At 41.1% G+C, this 10,019-nt stretch overlaps 1 pseudogene; it reads right to left on the bottom strand.

Annotated features, from left to right (window-relative positions):
* Positions 1 to 8,621: 8,621 nt before the first annotated feature.
* Positions 8,622 to 9,352, bottom strand: LOC145348666 (muscarinic acetylcholine receptor M2-like; annotated as a pseudogene).
* Positions 9,353 to 10,019: the final 667 nt, after the last annotated feature.

The raw sequence follows: 10,019 nt of genomic DNA, 5'->3' as shown, positions 1-10,019 counted from the left end.
GGGAGTGCAAGATAGAGGCAGTGAATAAAGAGAGAGGAATGGGCGGTGAGAGAGAGAGATGGGGAATGAAGGGACAGGGGCAAGGGACTACTAATGACATGCTAATCCCATTTTCCTGCACTTGTTCCATATCCTGGAGTGCTATGATGTTTTAAGTACTGAATCCAAATATTTTAAAGTTGTTGTGCCTGCTGGTCTTTGAAGAGCCGGGGATGTCAGATCTTCGCCATATGAAGCTATTGTGCACATTGCCTGGGCGGCAACATGCACAATACTTCATCACTACTGCTTGTGCATGCAGTGTGAAGAGTCACACTTAACAGCTTCAGAGCTCCCTTGCTTGGAGCAGCAGCTAATAGAGGTGCTGCTTGTGACCGTTAGTGGGGCTTAGGATGGAATGCCTGCAAGTCATCCAGACAGCCTGCTTAGGAGACAGTGGAAGGGTGATCATGGTGACATCAGTCAATTGATAGCTGCCCTCATAAGCAGCCCCTTAGGGATTCACTCAGCAGGGGGGAATCCAATACCAGGCCCCAGCCAGCACCAACTCCATGAGCACAGAACCCCCAGAATGGCACACCCCCTCCCCCCAAACCACTCCACCGAAGCAAGGCCCCACCCCACAATATGGCTGTGGCTGAGACACGCCCCATCCCCATCACTGTCTGGAAGCTGGTGCTTGGTGGTACTCACTTCCGCACTTCACTTCACTACTGCTGCACCTTAAGCAGACTTTTACAGAGCAGGTGCTTTTCTCACTGGCAAGATGTCTCACTGACAAGGTATTCAACTTAAGTGAAGGGGACAATTGTGTGCCAGACTCACTAATGGTATTTAGATGTTTCACCCAATTTTGGGCGCGTTTCTCATCACACCCAGAAAAAGTGGCTGATGAATTGGAAACCAGTGATTCTCATTTCTGGTTTCTTGTGAGATCTTACGACACCACTGTACCGATCAACAGGCGCAACAAGGTTGTAAAATCATGCCCTTTGTGTCAGGTATGGGGAGTGGGTGACACTTTGGGGATGATCTTACCGGCTCATCACTTCGATTGATTTGCATGGTGAGCCAGTAAGATTGCGCAAGAGGTGGAAAACCACATTATGGAGTCATAGAATCATAGAGGTTTACAGCATGGAAACAGGCCCTTCAGCCCAACTTGTCCATGCCGCCCTTTTTTTAAACCCCTAAGCTTATCCGGATTGCCCGCATTTGGCCCATATTGCTCTATACCCATCTTACCCATGTGCCTAGCTGAATGCTTTTTAAAAGACAAAATTATACCCATCTCTACTACTACCTCTGGCAGCTTGTTCCAGACACTCACCACCCGCTGTGTGAAAAAAATGCTCCTCTGGACACTTTTGTATTTCTCCCCCCTCACCTTAAGCCTATGCCCTCTAGTTTTAGACTTCCCTACCTTTGGGAAAAGATATTGACTAACTACCTTATCTATGCCCCTCATTATTTTATAGACCTCTATAAGGTCACCCCTCAGCCTCTTACACTCCAGAGAAAAAAGTCCTAGTCTATCCAGCCTCTCCTTATAACTCAAACCAACAAGTCCTGGTAGCCTCCTATTTTCTGCACTCTCTAGTTTAATAATATCCTTTCTATAATAAAGTGACCAGAACTGCACACAGTATTCCAAGTGTGGCCTTGGCAATGTCTTGTACAACTTCAACAAGACGTCCCAACTCCTATATTCAATGTTCTGACGGATGACACCAAGCATACCAAATGCCTTCTTCACCACTCTGTCCACTTGTGACTCCACTTTCAAGGAGCTATGAACATGTACCCTTAGATCTCGTTGTTCTGTAACTCTCTCCAATGCCCTACCATTAACTGAGTTAAGTCCTGCTCTGGTTCAATCTGCCAAAATGCATCACCTTGCATTTGTATAAATTAAACTCAATATTCGTACTCAGTTTCTTATCACTCATGGTATTACCGGCATAATCAGCCTTGCACCCTTCCGAGGCTCATTTTAATATTATTTGTGAGCCCTACACACAATCTTCTGGGCTGATTTGCCTTAAGAACCTCACCGGTCGAGGTCGTCAGTAGTGAAGAACACATATGATCTTCATCAATGCAGACCTGATGTGATAGCCTCCCAGGTGGAACTGGAGCCATTGAGGCCTACAAGATAGATGCAGGCAGGAGCAGATAGTTCCCCTTGAGCAGTGCCAACCTGGCACTGACAACTTGGCAGTGCACACTTGGCAACCTGGCACTGCCTAAAAAGAGCTAGGCAGTGCCAAGAGGAGGGTCCTAAGAGGGGGTAATTGGAATGTTGGGGCCTAAGGGGAAGGACAGGGATGGAAGTGGATGGGGCCTGAAGGGGAGGCAGGGTGTGGGGAGCTCCAACAGGATGCGTACTATGCATCAGGGATTGCCAGATTGATGAGTTTTCCCTCTTTTGGTGTTCTTATCAAACAATTCACCTCACTCAATTTCCTTTCAATTGGATAAGACCCACTAAATATTGTTTTTAAAGGTTCACCTACCATTTGTAGCAATAGTAAGACTTTATCCTCACTAGCAAAACTACAATTTTTGGTTTCTTATCCACCTCTTGTTTCATCAAGTGCTGTGCCAATTTTGAATGTTTCCTAGCCAACTCACCTGCTCAATACATTCTTTTCCTAAAATTTGACTCATTGTCCAATTTCTCAGAATTCTGCCTCATCAATTTCTCCTTAATCAATTTAAGTAGTCCTTTTACATCACAATCAAGAATCAATTGGAATGATTGAATTTAGTTGATTAACTAGGTGCATCCCAAATTGCAAAAAGTACAAATTGAAACTCTTTATCTCAATCCTCTAGACAATCGTGACAATAAGCCCTCAACATTGTCTTTGAAGTTTGAAGCCACGGTCTTAATTCTCCCTTCGATTTTGGATGGCATGTAGTTGATTTCAATTGTTTTACTCCTAAGTTGTCCATAAACTCCTTGAATAACTTTGATGAAAAAATTGATCCTTGATTTGATTATATTTCCATGGGTGGATCATCTCTAGTTAAAAAAAAACTCTACAATCTTTTTAGCTGTAATACTGAATAATAGAATGGCATTTGAAAATCTAGCATATACATCCATTATCGTCAAAAGGTATGACTCCCACTTTTTGTTTTAGGGAGAGGTCCTGTGCAATCAGCAAAGTTGTAAAAGATCCCTCAAATGGTATTAAGGATGCTGTTTCTATCAGTGCTTGATGTTTCCCTATTTCCTGACATGACTGGCAAAATTCAACTATACCTTTATGCAGCAAAGGCCAATAAAACTGTTTCAGTATTTTGGCTTGAGTTTTTCTCACTCCCAAATGACCACCTATCATGTACCACCCACAGCACCTCCTTTCTATGAACCCATCAGTAATGCAACTTGATGAACTTCTGCCCACTTTTCATCCACCTGAATATGTAACTGTCTCCATTTCCTCATTAAGCCTTCACTTTTAAGCCAAAAGCATTCTAGCATACACTCAAGTTCTCCTTCCATGTGTATACCTTCTGATACAACTGTCTTATCTTTATATATTCCTGTTTTAACCCTGCCAACTTTCCAGAACTGAAAATATCCACTTCATTCTCCATCTGTCCTTGTTCCTTTCCAACTTTCTGATCAAAAATACTTTCTGATAATCAAATTCCACTTCTTTATCATCACTCTTTGATTTCCCATCTTGTCTTAACTCATGGATTTGTGACCTTATTACCAGACAACCAGGAAAAATCAGAGGATATGCAACCTTTAACAACTTAATTGTTTGATTTTCTACTGGCTTGTGAAACATACTAGGTATCACTCCCACATATGATCCAGCTATATCGTTATCCAGGATAAATGGTATTGCTGGACAAGATAATTTCTCTATTACTCCGACTACCACTTCATCATTATTCATTGGATTCTCCAACCTCGCCTTATATAATGGAACACTACTCTTCTTAAAGTGAATTCCACTTTTCTGGCAATACTGCGTCCAAAGTACATTACTCCTCATCTCTCACCATCCAAGCTTGACTTGTCCCCATATTCCTGAAAATTTTAACTTCTTTTGAGTAAACTGTACACACATAAGTAAGTTATTTGAAGACATCTCACACATTCTCATCACCAAACACTTGGTCAGGCTGTACATTCTTTTGCAACACTTTAGTTTCAACTGGGGATTCGTTTACCACTTTAAAAAATCTTACTAGCTTATCCTGTTTTACCGTATTTATCTTCCCAGTGCTTTTCTTAGACTGCTAACACTCGACTTTGTGAGTCCTATTTTATTACAGTGAAATAATTGGAGGCTTTTTATTTCTCTTCCACTGTCATATGTTTCATTTTCAACCTGAGATCTCCCATGAGCTCTCCTTTACCTTGACCATCTAAGGATCTCTCTTTTTCCCAGTTTCTATCCTTCATAGGCTGAAACTGATGTGGGAAACCAAACTTTAATTTATGAAATAATTCATAATCATCAGTCATTTCTGCTGCTAACCTTGCAGTTTTAACCCTCTGCTCTTCCACAAGAGATCTCACTGCTTTGGGAAGTGAATTGTTAAACTCCTACAAAGTAAGCATTTCTCGAAGAACATCATATGCCTGATCTATTTTGAAAGCCCCTCCCCTATGCACCTCTCATAATTACTTTGTGTGATTCTTTCAAAATCTGTGTCTTTGGTCAGGTTATGGAGTGATAGAGTCACAGTGCAATACAGCACAGAAACAGGCCCTTTGGCCCAAACAGGCCATACCGACCATAGTGCCCTCCCAGCTATTCCCAATTGCTTTTGTTTGAATCATACCCATTAATTATTGCCCATCCATGTACTTATTCAAATGATTTTTAAATGCTGCTATTGAATCTGCCTCAACCACTTTCTCTGGCAGCTCACTCCATATACACATCACTTTGATTTCTAAATCGTTGACTGTAGGCTTCTGGCATCAGCACTTTTTTCCACCTCATCATAATCCCTAGCTACCACCTCTAATACTGATGTAAACACCTCATTAACTCTACCTACCAATGCTGTTTGAATTAGCAATTACCCACATGGCTTATGACCATTTCATTTGTTTAGCTACTTTCTCAAGTGAAATGAAAAATTCTCCTACATCCTTCTCAAACCTTGGCAATGCTTGGACATATTTAAACAAATCCCCATCCAGCCTTTGACTGCAAAACTTTCACTCTTCCTAACTCTCTTTATCACCACTCTCAAATATTCCCCTTTCCTTCACCATTTTAACTTGATGTTCACTTTTTATTTCCAGTGTCTGAAGTTCAAATTCTGTCTATTTTTCCCTTTCCTCACTCTCTTTTCCTTTCTGTTCTTTTCTATGTTTTACCTCTTTTTCTGTTTTTAATCACAATTCAACTCTCATTTCCTTCTAATATTCAAGTTTGTGGCTGAGTTGTCTGCAGTTGTAGGTTTTAATATGCTAAAACATCTTCAATCAAACAGACCTGTTTCTTTGGTTAAAATTGTTTCTTTTCACTATGCTGAGATTTCTTGTGGTCAGTGGCCTGGAATTTGTCAAGGGAGAGAAAGTGTCAGATTCAACAGCTTGTCCTTGGCAGGGATGAGTTCTTTTCAGACTTTTGAGAGCCAGTGTCTCTTACCTGACCATTGAAATGTAAAAAAAAATCAAAATGTAAATCTCTATGACTCTAAAATGTGCTTAAGAGGCCTAGAAATGATGAGTCCTGGAGTTATTGATGACATTATTCTGGCAGTATTTGATTGTCCTCATCGAACAATACAATTGGGATTCTGATCAATTCATTGGTTCGATGATAGAAAATCTTCCAGAAGCAAGTGGAGAATTGTGGATAAAGAGCATTTGTTTGGCAGCAATAATAATTTGAAGAAACCAACCATCGCAAGAAGGCTTGTGCCCTGCTTCAGGGAAGGAGAAGATAGATTCTACATCGAGGATACTTCTTGGCCAAGGTTTTCCTAAACTCGATAGTATCTATTTTCAGTCAAATTGTTAAAATTGATGTTCAGTTAAAGTGCAGTTTACGAGTTAAAGTTCAGTTAGAGTTAAAGTTCAGCAAAGAGTTAATGAGTTGTAACTGTTTATATTTGAGTTGGAACTGGTAGTGTTAAATAAATGAATCATTGAATTATTGTCCTTGTTAGTCTCATTAAACTGGAATGCTTGGAAGGTGTTTAAAATTAAAGGCTGCATAACAAGCTATTTCATTTGTAATTGAATTTTGTTCGTTCCCAATAATTCTGACAGTGTTTCTGGCAACTGTTAATGCTGAGCTATCACCACAATTATCTGCACCTTCCTGGCCCTTTTAGATAATTTCAACTGCAACATTTTTGCCAATTCCAAAAGCTTTATTTTAGTCAACTTTTGTAAACCACCCTAGTAATTTATTCTACACCCAGCAACCTTTTAACCTCAGAAAGAGCCATTATTCCACACAGTACTCCCATGTAATCCAAATTCAACCCCTTAAAGTAAAACACAAATGTATTCACTACTCATTGTCTTTGAGTCCAATAATCCCAAACCAAAAAAGGGAATATTGATTTTAATCCCTCAAAGATCTCTCCAACTGTTAAGACCCAGGCCAGAAACTCCATGGTGTTTTGTGAACTTAGCCGAGACCCTTAGTTTTACATTTGATTTTGGCTTGGATGAGCGTAAGTTGTTTCACTCCCCTTATGATTCAAATGACCCACTAGGAAGCTTTTATCAATCAAACTTTATTGAAGAACACAGTTCAAATATTAAAAAAATGAAGTGGCACGACTTTTCTCAAATGCAAGGCTTAAACATGGCACAGGATAATCCATAACAGTTGGCTATTGATGTTGTTCCAATGTAAAGCAACCCTATTGGTGTGCACTCTTCTTCAGTCTAAGTTAGCATTAAAGCAAATGTGCTCACGTGATGCTGGATTTGCAGCTTTTAACACCTAAGTGAATTGATCCCTTGAGTGGTGGATGAAATCTCTGAAGCTATCCATCCTTGGAACTTTCAGAAAGCCTCTGATAGAGAGAAGGACAGAGACAGAGAGAGAGAGAGACAGAGAGAGAAAGAAAGAGAGAGAGAGAGAGAGAGACAGAGAGACAATACTTTCTTCCATCAGCTCCTGGCAGCAATGGAAAACAAAACTAAAACTTGAATGGTCTGTGGAAAAAACCTGTCTTCAGTCACAAGGCATAGCCTGCTATTCAACCCCAATCAAGCTCCACTTAGCAATCCCTGGGTACATATGAAAACTGCAGAACCCTGCATTAATTCTGACTAAAATCAACATGTTTCAATTATCCTGCTTCAGCAACAATAAAGGACACTGGTCACAGATAACATGGTGCCAACAAAATTCCAGGGCCTGCTAGAAATATCCTGAAAGGGAACATGATCAAAATGCACCTCATAAAGGCAATAGTGCTAGGTATTTGCACCTAACTTTTCCTTATCATGACATCTATTGGAACCTCATCACTAAGTTTCTCCCAAAAAGAACACTGATCCCAACACAATTCAGATATAGAACATAGAACGTAGAACATAGAATACTATAGCACAAACAGGCCCTTCGGCCCACAAGTTGCGCCGATCATATCCATACCTACCAGGCCATAGAACTATCCGTAACTCCCAATCCCATTAAATCCCATGTACTCATCCAGAAGTCTTTTAAAAGACCCCAGCAAGTTCACCTCTACCACCACCACCGACGGCAGCCGATTCCACTCACTCACCACCCTCTGAGTGAAAAACTTACCCCTAAAATCTCCTCTGTACTTGCTCTCCAGCACCTTAAACCTGTGTCCTCTCGTAGTGATCATCTCAGCCCTGGGAAATAGCCTCCGAGAATCCACCCCATCTATTCCTCTCAACATTTTATAAACCTCTATCAGGTTGCCTCTCGACCTGATATATGCCATCCCATTGGTACAGCCCTCACTTTACCCAATACTGATGCCAGTGCACCTAGTTCAAGAGTCTCAGACAGCGGCTATGCAGGTGTTGCAAGGGAGGCAAATGGAATCTTGGCATTTATTACCAAGTGTCTAGGATATAAAAGTAGAGGAGTGTTGTTGCAATTGTATAAGGCATTAATGAGATCACACTTGAAATATTGTGTTCAGTTTTGATCATCTTCTTTGAGGAAGGATGTGGTGGCACTGGAAGCAGTTCAGAAGAGGTTCACTAGATTAATTCCAGGTTTGAAGGGGTTGTCATATGATAAGCAGTTGTGTAGCGTGGGTTTATTCTCACTGGACTACAGAAGAATGGGAGGGGATTTGATTGATGCATATAAAATACTCAATGGAATTTATACACAGAACATTTCCCTTTCTAAGACAGGAGGTCATAGTTATAGAATAGGACAGAGATAAGGAGAAGCTACTTCTCACAAAGGATTGTGAATCTATAGAACTCATTATCCCAGAGTGCAGTGGATACAGAATCAATCAATCAATTCAAGAAGGAGATAGATAAATATTTGATCAAATGTGGGGTAAAGGTCTGTGGGGAAAAGGCAGGGAAATGGAGTTAGGATGACATGGAGTTCAGCCATGATCATATAGAATGGCGCAGTGGGCTGGAAGGGTTGAAATGCTGACTCTCACTCCTAATTCCTATGTTCCCATTTTCCTAGAATTTCTCTAGTTATTTTGACATTTTGCAGTTTTATCTGTGACAAACCGCCAGGAGCAATGTGGTGATCATTTTTCCCTATTATGTTGCCCTTTGCTTGTGAGGGTGAAATACTGTCATTTCTTGATTCAGGCTGTTTTTTTAGTTCTCTTTCATTTGACATTTGCTAGCTCAAGCTATTAATCATGATGAGCGCAGGGATATAGAAGGTAGCTATGGAAATGCCAAATACGACACCTGGTTTTGTGAGGAACAGTACATAACACTTACTCTCACTGACTGAAGTATCCTCTATGTTGAATCACCAGAAGAGAATGGGAAAAGAGCCATGGATAAACGGCATCATCTCTGCCATCCTCACCATTCTCTTCACGGGGTAACCCAGGGGCTTTGTCACACAGAAGTAAAACTGATGACAATGATTTTCTTCCCAGATACAGTACTGATAGCGTACTCTAGAGCAAGCCACAAATCACATACCACTGGGTCCAAAGGCCAGTAGCCAACAACAGTTTAAATGATCTATAGATTCATAGAGATTACACCAATAATCAAATCAGAACAGGTCAAGCTGAAAATAAATACATTATTAATGGTTTGCGAATGTCTGTTTACATTGATAGAAACGCTGGCTAAAATGTTTCCAATAATTGTCACCAGGCATACAGGTCCTGTCAGAGTCACAATGAAGACCATTTTGACCATTGTATAAGGTTCCACTCTATCGGTGTTGAGGGATTCATTTGCCAAGGTGGAGTTTTCCTTGATTTCCCCTTTGACGTGTAGTTAGCACTCACTATGCACAACTGCAGAAAAGAAGACTGATTAGGAATCTAAGAGGTCATCACTGAATGTGTTAAACATTTGGGGAGGTAGCTGGGAGCTGCTTGGGTTGGACTCTTTGGAAAACAAAGTTAACTCAGTCAAGTTCATGGGATGGAAAAGAGCTGTAACCCCCAAGACTGGGTGACAACCTTCTGTATCAATGTGTTCACTGAAAGGACATCTGGAGATGTGACATAAATAGTGACAGATATTGATAAAGACACGGGGAGGCAGTGCCTATCGCTCTGATATCTAGGGCTGGACCATGAGGTAGGAGAGCAGATTTGGAAAGCTCAGCTGGCCAAATGGACGGCCCGAGAGAGAAACCAGCAAATCCTGCACCTTCTCAATTCACTCCATCCCTCTGAATAAAGGAGGCAAAGACTATAATGGGATCCCTGATCACACCAGGAACATTCAGATGAGCCGCAAGGCTCACCAAGAGAGGCATACAGGTTCTGTCAGAGTCACCAGGCAAACCATTGTCTCACCAGACACAAGGCTGTAAAGCGGAATACATTTGGCCACAGGACTGTTATGTGTGTGT

The sequence above is a fragment of the Carcharhinus amblyrhynchos genome, chromosome 9 (genome assembly GCF_965287045.1).
Source record: "Carcharhinus amblyrhynchos chromosome 9, sCarAmb.v2.hapA, whole genome shotgun sequence".
In the NCBI taxonomy this organism is placed as follows: domain Eukaryota; kingdom Metazoa; phylum Chordata; class Chondrichthyes; order Carcharhiniformes; family Carcharhinidae; genus Carcharhinus; species Carcharhinus amblyrhynchos.
The sequence above is the reverse complement of the archived record's forward strand: the minus strand, read 5'-3'. Positions and strand labels throughout refer to the sequence as shown.